The following is an 8,674-nucleotide window of genomic DNA, read 5'->3' as shown; positions in this document are numbered from 1 at the left end:
CTCCTGCCTCAGCCTCCTGAGTAGCTGGGATTACAGGCATGCGCCACCATGCCCAGCTAATGTTTTGTATTTTTTGTAGAGACAGGGGTTTCACCATGTTGACCAGGATGATCTTGATCTCTTGACCTCGTGATCCACCTGCCTCAGCCTCCCAAAGTGCTGGGATTACAGGCTTGAGTCACCGCGCCCAGCACATAACATTCTTGAAATTACAAAATTACAGAGATGGAGAACAGATTGGTGGTTGTCAGAGATTAGGGATGGTGTGGGGGAGAGGCTGAGTGTGACTATAATTAAGTAGCATGAGGAAGAGTCTTTGTGGTGATGGCATAGTTCCGTATTTTGATTGAATGGTGGTTATATGAAGCTACACATGTGATAAAATTACACAGAGCTACACACACACACACACACACACACACACACACACACACTGTACCAATGACTCAGTATCATAAAGATGCCAATTTTTTCCAAATAGCAGTAATAGGAAACATTCTTGCTCCCATTACATGAAGGCTGCAGACTTTTTGTGGCCATATTGGACTTGCATGATTCCATTTGTCTTTTTATTCTGGGATGCCCACTGAAGGCACAGCCACTCTTTGGGCTGTGATCTCATGGCAAATGGCAGAAGCTCAAGGGAGGCACGGGACGCACTGAAGCATACAACATAATTTAAGCTTCTGCTCCAATTTGGTGTTGGCCAAGGCAAGTCAACACAAGCCCAAAACCAATGAAGCAGACTGGTTTACCCCACCTATAGAAAAGTATGGCAAAGATGGGAACAAATAACAGTGAATGAACAATGCAATCCACCACATATATTTACTGAGATTTCAAATTAAAATCTCAAGTTTATCATAACAAATGAATTAGAAAATGTCTATGGAGGAGCAAAGAGCTAAGAATACTTGAAATCTTGGTAAAGAAAAAAAAGAAATAAGTTAGGGCAGGACTTGTATATTTGGAAATCAACACTTGAAATAAAGCCACAGGCCAGGCTTGGAGGCTCACACCTGTAATCGGAAGGCCAAGGCGGGTGGATTACTTGAGGTCAGGAGTTCGAGACCAGCCTGGCCAACATGGTGAAACCCTGTCTCTACTAAAAAAAAAAAAAGAAAGAAAATTAGCTGGGCATGGTGGCATGCATCTGTAATCCCACCTACTCAGGAGGCTGAGGCAGGAGAATTGCTCGAACCTACGAGAAGGAGGTTGCAGTGAGCTGAAATTGCACCACTGTACTCTGGTCTGGGCAATGGAATAAGACTCAGAAAGAAGGAAAGAAGGAAAAAAGGAAAGAGAGAAAGAGAGAGAGAGATGGAAGGAAGGAAGGCAGGCAGGCAGGCAGGCAGGCAGACTGCAGAGTTCAGGCCGTATAAAGCTAGCACAGGGATAGGCAAATGGAACAAAATAGAGAACTGAAAGCAGACCCATATGTATATAGAAATCCATGGTAAGAGAGCTCTGGCATTGCAAATGAAAGGAGAAATGAATTTCAGATGGAATGTGGACTTACATAAAAGGCAAAATTGTAAAACTTTTGAAAGAAAATATGGGAAAATATTTTTATATCCTTGGGGTCAGAAAGGACTTCTCAAAACACATGAAACAGGGCAAAAGACACCATCGATTAACAAAAGAGGAAACAGGACTAGGCATATTAAACATTAAAGATGCTTAGCTGTACTGATAATTGGGGAAATAGAAACTACAACTATTATTAGAGATGATTTAGATGAAAACAAATGCTGGCAAAGATTGTGGGGCATGAACAACTTTAATATACCGCTGTTGGAAATGAAAATTGGTACAACCACTTTAGAAAACAATTTTAGAAAACAACCAGTTTAGACAGTTTAGACGTTACTTAGTAAATTTGAACATGCACATACCTTAAGACTCGATATTCCACTTCTGGATATAAATCCTAAAAAACATTCTTGCACACATGTATCAGGAGAAATATTTAAGAATGTTCACAGCTACACAGTTTGCAATAGCAAAAACTGGAACCCATCCAACAACCAAAAGTAGAATGGGCAATTAAATTGCATTATGGGCCGGGCACGGTGGCTCACGCCTGTAATCCTAGCACTTTGGGAGGCTGAGGAGGGTGGATCACCTGAGGTCAGGAGTTCAAGACCAGCCTGGCCATCATGGTGAAACCCCATCTTTAAAAAAAAATAATAAAATTAAAAAATAATAAAAAATAAATTGCGTTATGTTTTTACAACAAAATACAATATAACAGAGAAATCGAATAGGTGAATCTTAGAACAATGCGGGGCAAAAACTACAAGATGCACAGGAATCAGGCAGAATGATTCTATTTACAAAAAGCTCAAAAACAAGCATAAACAAACCATGTTGTGTTTAGGGACACATATATTTGTGATAATAGAATTATTAACATAAAACTCAGGATGGTGGTTCCCTCAGAAAGAGTAGGATATGATTATAGAGGGGCAAATGGAAGGGTCCTTCCTTGAGTGGAAGCTTTAGCAAAGGCAGTTTCAGGGGCGTGGCAGCGATGGAAGCCAGAATAGTGTGCTGAAGGCTGCATTGAATCTAACAACATGACAAAAAAAAAAAAAAAAAAAAAAAAAAAAAAAAAAANAAAAAAAAAAAAAAGAAACCAACAACATGAAAGATAGCTAATGCAGTCAGCTCATTAAAGAGATGTTGTTGAAAATAGGAGCAGATTATGTTATCACAAAGCAGTGAAAATGATCATTTGCAGAGCAGACTTCTTTCTCTCAAGGCAGAAGGAGGGGGTGCTGGGGCAGATTTAAGAGTCTGGCTGTGATTGAGCTGAACAGAGGGGTAAGAACTGAGCTGCAGCCTGGGAGCCTTTCTCATAAAAACGGAGATTTAGGAGTCTTCTTCGTTGGTTGCCCAAAGACTGTGTGCCCACATGGAGATGAGCAAGCCGCTCAGCCACTGCCTGCTTTGGCTCTCATGAGGCCTCCTGCCAGGAATCCCCATTAATCAAAGTCTGGGAACAAAAGCAGACCAGTCAGTTCCCAGTAGCACTCACATGTCTTGCAGGCTGGCTGGGGCTTTCTGTTTCTTTCAGCATGATTGCTCTGACTGCCCACACATATAACTTAAAATCCCATCTCAGTGTGACTTTATGGTGATGTTTTAAAAGCCTCTCAGGAAAACTGAGCATTTACATCGTTGGAAGTTTATTCAAGGGACTAGCTAGGAAAACAATGTGGAAAAGTACAAGAGAGAAATGATCACATTGAAAGGTCATGTGTACAAACCTTGACTTTGGGGGTTACCTGGGAACTCATTAATAACCTGCCTGGAGAGAAACCTGAAGCTACAAGTCAGCAGAGAAAGGAAATGTGTTCTTCTATCAGCTCCAGGTGGGGAGCAACAGGAATAGGGCACAAATCAGAACTGGGCGTGGTGGCTCACACCTGTAATCCCAACACTTTGGGATTACTGGAGGACTGTTTGAGCCCAGTAGTTCAAGACCAGCCTTGACCTCATCTGTGTTAAACATAAAAAAATTAGCTGGGTGTGGTTGTGCACACCTGTAGTCCCAACTATTCAGGAGGCAGAGGCAGAAGGATTGCTTGAGCCCAGGAGTTCAAGGCTGCAGTGAGCTATGATTGAGCTACTGCATTCCATCCTGGGTGACACAGCAAGACCCTATCCCAAGAAAAAAAAATCTGGAGAAGGTCAAAGGACTCTCAGAAGAGAGATTTCACACCCTGTTAGGTAAAACTGCAGCTATGACTATGGGGTTGGGGAAATTTCAGAAGCAGTAGGAGAAAAGAACTTCCCCTCTATAGTGTGGGAAGAGGCTCTTGGGATTTCTCCAACCTAATGACCCCTGAAGGAGAGAGGAAAACAAACATCTTAAGGAAAAGGAAGACATCACCATGTTTCTTTTCTCCTGGAAACCAGGCCTGTTTCAGTGGGAATAGGAAAAGTCAGGTTTGTGATAAACTTGACCCAAAACCTCAGGTAAGATTGAAACTCCATTTTAGGGTGCTGCCTGCCTCCTCCTCCACCTCTCTGCCTTTGGAGAGCAGACACCTGTCCATGCTTCTTCAAAGGGTGGAATGAGATCCCATCCATCTGTACATGTATTCAACAGTAGTTTATTGGATGCTTCCTGTGTTCATGGAGCTCTTCTAGGTACTGAAGAAGTGGCTGTGAATGAAAATAGACAGAACCAGACTGAGATAATGGTATGTAAAGTGTGATACGAATATGAGGGTCAGGTTCGCCCAGCGGTTTCGCTGTTTCCATATGGGATGATTCCAACAAGCTATTTACAGTCAAGCTGTTAGGAATAAAGGCTTCCTTTCCCCTCTCTAGCTACTCCAATGAATCTGGGTCATTCATCATTGTTCAGCTCGCACTGAGCAGCCCCAGTTAAGTGAGCTGAGCTATGACGGTTTCTTTTTTTTAAATTTAATTATTTATTTTTATTTATTTATTTTGTGAGATGGAGTGTCGCTCTGCCGCCCGGGCTGAAGTGTAGTGGCGCGATCTCAGCTCACTGCAACCTCTGCCTCCCAGGTTCAAGCGATTCTTCTGTCTCAGCCCCCTGAGTAGCTGCGATTACAGGTGTGTGCTACCACGCCCAGCTAATTTTTGTATTTTTAGTAGAGACGAGATTTCACCATGTTGGCCAGGCTGGTCTCTAACTCCTGACTTCAGATGATCCACCCACCTCGGCCTCCTAAAGTGCTGGAATTGCAGGCGTGAGCCACTGCGCCCGGCCAAGTGAGCTATAGTTATATTGAAATATCCACTTGGCCACGAATTGTGTGAGGGTGGGAGGTTTCTACTGCAATTCTCCTCCCCTTCCAATACACCTCCTGGCACCGCCCATCCCCCTCCCCCCCCCCCGCGCCGCGGGAAACCTCACCCTACTGTAGGCCCCCTTCCTCCCACTCTTCAGAGGGTGGCGGCTCCAGCCAGGAGCGGTCTGCAGACTAGGGCCAGCCCCAAGGCCTCCGGGGCGCCACCTTTCTCGCGCGAGGGCCCCCGCCGTGCCCCGGCTCGCCGCTGGGGGGCGCTGCGGCCCGGGCGTAGGAGCAGCTGGCGGGGCGGGGCGGGGCGGGGCGGGGCGGGGCGGGGCCAGCGGGACTGGGCGGAGGGCCCTGCAGCGCCGGGAGCGGCGGGCTTGGCCACAGGTAACCCGCCCGAGCAGCGAGCGCTGCCTGGCGCGCGGGCGGCTGGAGGCGCGGCGCTGCGCGGCGCCGAGGCCCTGGGGCCGCGGGAGCCAGCGGGAGCCCGCGGGAGCCCGTCCCCATCGTCGCCCCTCGCCCCCACCCTGTCGTCAGCCTCGGTCCCTGCAGCGTGGACGTCCGGCGCGGGAGAGAAAGGTACCGGGCGACCTCGCCGGCTCTCTGGGACCCCTGCTTACCCCGGGGTGGGTGCCTCAGGTCTGGGAGGACGCTGTCGGGGACAGGGGGCGCTGCTCCCTCAGCACCTCAGGACCGCCGACTGCCCGCGGGGGATACCCGGACACCGCGCCTGGCCCCCTGGCCTGCGGCCTCCGAAAACGCCCGGCGCGAGGGTTTCCCCCCGGGGCGCCTCCCTCTCTGCCTCGCCTCAGTTGCCTCCCTGGAATCTGGAACTTCAGGTGGGGGATGTGGAGAACTTTCTTCTGCGGCTCGTCTCTCGTTTTCCTGCTCGCTCGCAGTTTGAAGGAAGGGCAGTGGGGGCGGGGGTCCGAGTACCCCGCGGTCTGCGGTGCGGAGAAGGGCCGGTCCCGGGCCTGCAGCCGCCTCCGAGTAACCCCATCCCTTCCGCCCTGGACGACTGCACGGGGGTGCAGGCGCAGGAGAGGGGCCGAGACCCCGCCGGAGACCCATCGGCGAAGGCTCAGCAAGTGGCATCTCCCAGGGTCCAGGGAGCCGGCGTGCTGTCTAGTTTGGGTCCAGACCTCAGCTCAACCGAGCTTATCTTGGGCATTTAGGTGTGTTGCTTCCGGTAGATCTGGGCGGGGGGGGGGTGCAGCGGGGGAAATGCAGCGTTATTTGTGACTCAAGAGGGACGTGAACGTCTCAAAGCTGGTCAAGAATGTTTCCCCCGAGGTATCATGAGATGGGTCACGCGGTAGCAAAGAGCCACTTTAAGGTCGTGAGACTTGAGTTTTGACTCCACCACTTGTTAGGTGTGTAACTTGAAAAACTCACTTCTTTAAACCTTAGTTTTTAGAACTGTAAACCGCAGGTATTGTGCGTAACCTCGTGGTATTGTGTTCATGCAGTGAAGTGATGCGAACGAAATGCTTGGCATGTTCTCTTGTGTGTTAGACACCTTCTTTTGTGAACCTGTTCGGCAAGGAATTCATTCATGCTTGTGTTCTGTTAGGCCAGTGTAAGTGGAAAGAGCTTGGGCAGTGAAAACAAACACACCTGGGTCCAAGGTGGTCCCATCCATGGTGTACTGATTGGGGGTTTCTCATCCCCAAAATAGCAATAGCAACCTTGGTGCAGTTTTTGTTGTTTGTTTGTTTGTTTTGAGACAGTCTCGCTCTGTTGCCCAGGCTGTAAGCCTTGACCTCCCTAGCTCAAGCGATCCTCCCACCTCAGCCTGGGACCACCACATTTGGCTAATTATGATTTTTTTTTTTTTTAATTTTACTAGAGACAGTCTCACTGTGTTGCCCAAGCTGGCCTCAATCTCCTTCTGCCTCAGCCTCCCAAAGTTTTGGGATTACAGGTGTGAGCCACCGTGCTGGCCTGCAGCCTTGTTCTTAAGTGTAGTAGATGTGTCTATACTGATACATGTTACACTTCCTCTGTCATCTTAATTTGTTTAGCATATGGTAACAAAAAAGTCTTTTAAAAATTAGGGATACAAGGCTCACGCCTGTAATCTCAGCACTTTGGGAGGGCGAGGTGGGTGGGTCACCTGAGGTGGAGAGTTCGAGACCAGGCTGACCAACATGGAGAAACTCCATCTCTACTAAAAATACAAAATTAACTGGGTGCGGTCACATATGCCTGTAATCCCAGCTACTTGGGAGGCTGAGGCAGGAGAATCACTTGAACCCAGGAGGCAGAGGTTGTGGTGAGCCAAGATCGTGCCATTGCACTCCAGCCTGGGCACCAAGAGTGAAACTCTGCCTCAAAAAAAAAAAAAAAAAAATTAGCAATGCAAATTAAAATTGGGGAGCATTTCTGCCCTCTAGGTCCTACTGGAGATGGGGGGTGGGTAGAAGAGGGATGAAAAGGAATTAAGAGACCAGAAAACAACTAATTGTAGTGTTGGGAGGTATAAACCAATGGTAATTTTTAAAAATGCAAATTTATTAACTCCTTGTTTTTTTATGGTGGCACCGAAAATTAATCTTAGTCTTTCACTTAAACTCATCAGCCTCCCCAGAGGCTTTCCAGATAAGCATATGCTCCACGTAAAAGCAGACTGCCTGTGATCCAACTGAGCTTAGAGACTAGGCACATTTCCAACTCCCAGGCCCTCCTTCTTGTATAGAGGTTTTGGTGCTGCCACTGTGAAATACATCATACACTCAGGCAGTATAAACCTTAGCGTGAAATTTAAAAATAGCAGTAGATCACACCCAAGTACATGTCACCAGGCTGAAGAACTAGAACATCCCCAGGCCCCTGGAGCCCCTGAGTACTCCTCTCCATGGCCGTCCACTCACTTCTCGCCTCCCACACATGGAACCAATATTCTGGATTTTGTGTTAATTTTTTCCCTTGCTTATATGAAAAACTCTGAGGAAAGGAAGTTTCCCAATCAGCATTTCTACAATAACCTGGAGCATTCTTTTCTTTTTTTCTCAAGGAGCATTCTTATTGAACTTAAAAGCAGGGTATTGAGGGTAAAATACAAACCACAAAAAAGCCGAAAGTCTCAAAGTGCAGGGATCTTTTAGTCTATCTTCTTCCAGGTTTCTCCTGTCTCGCTGGCACGGATCCCAAGGGCGTGTTCTGTCTGTGTAGGGGAGACCTGGTCTCTTCCAACATAGCTTGGAGGCTATAATTTTAAAAGCTTTACTTGAGTCCCTAAGAAGTGGGAAAACAGTAATTTGGGTGCATGTGTTTTAGAAGCTTTTTTAAAAAATACAAATTATCCAGAATACATTGTGTGGGATTTGAAGGATTAAGCTAACAGTGACCTTTAAAAATAATCTTAACCCGAATTCCTCTTTTCCTGGTTGGTATATTTGTGTTATGGTCTTTAAGTTATTTCTTCAAGGTCACATGGCTTTCTTTGGCGAATCTTACACTATTCTATTACTTCTTGGTTTAAGCAAAGATTCCCAAACTTGGTTTCATGGAGCCCTTAGTGTCTGAGTAATTTTTTCACAATTCCCCTAGGCTTCAGTAGTTAGTAGTTAGGTTCAAACAACTTAGTATTTACTTAGAAGTCATTTGAAAAAATAATATAAACTGAGAGAAAAAATGTTTTACATTATTTAAAGTCACGGTTACTAACAGGATGTATGTGCCTGTGTACTTCTCAAACCTTGGGATCATGTTGGACACCGCCGCTGTGATTTCCTGTTTCACATTAATATTTCCGCAGCACTTGCCTTTTATCACAGCAACCACAGAAAACCCAGCTTTGCAAAGATGTGTTGTCATTGATAGGAATGTAACCTGATCTGCTGTTGAAACTGCAAGCTACCTCCGGTTAGTAGGTTCAGCAGTGTCCAGACATG

Source organism: Cebus imitator, unplaced genomic scaffold, assembly GCF_001604975.1.
Source record: "Cebus imitator isolate Cc_AM_T3 unplaced genomic scaffold, Cebus_imitator-1.0 Scaffold359, whole genome shotgun sequence".
Taxonomy (NCBI): domain Eukaryota; kingdom Metazoa; phylum Chordata; class Mammalia; order Primates; family Cebidae; genus Cebus; species Cebus imitator.
The sequence above is the reverse complement of the archived record's forward strand: the minus strand, read 5'-3'. Positions refer to the sequence as shown.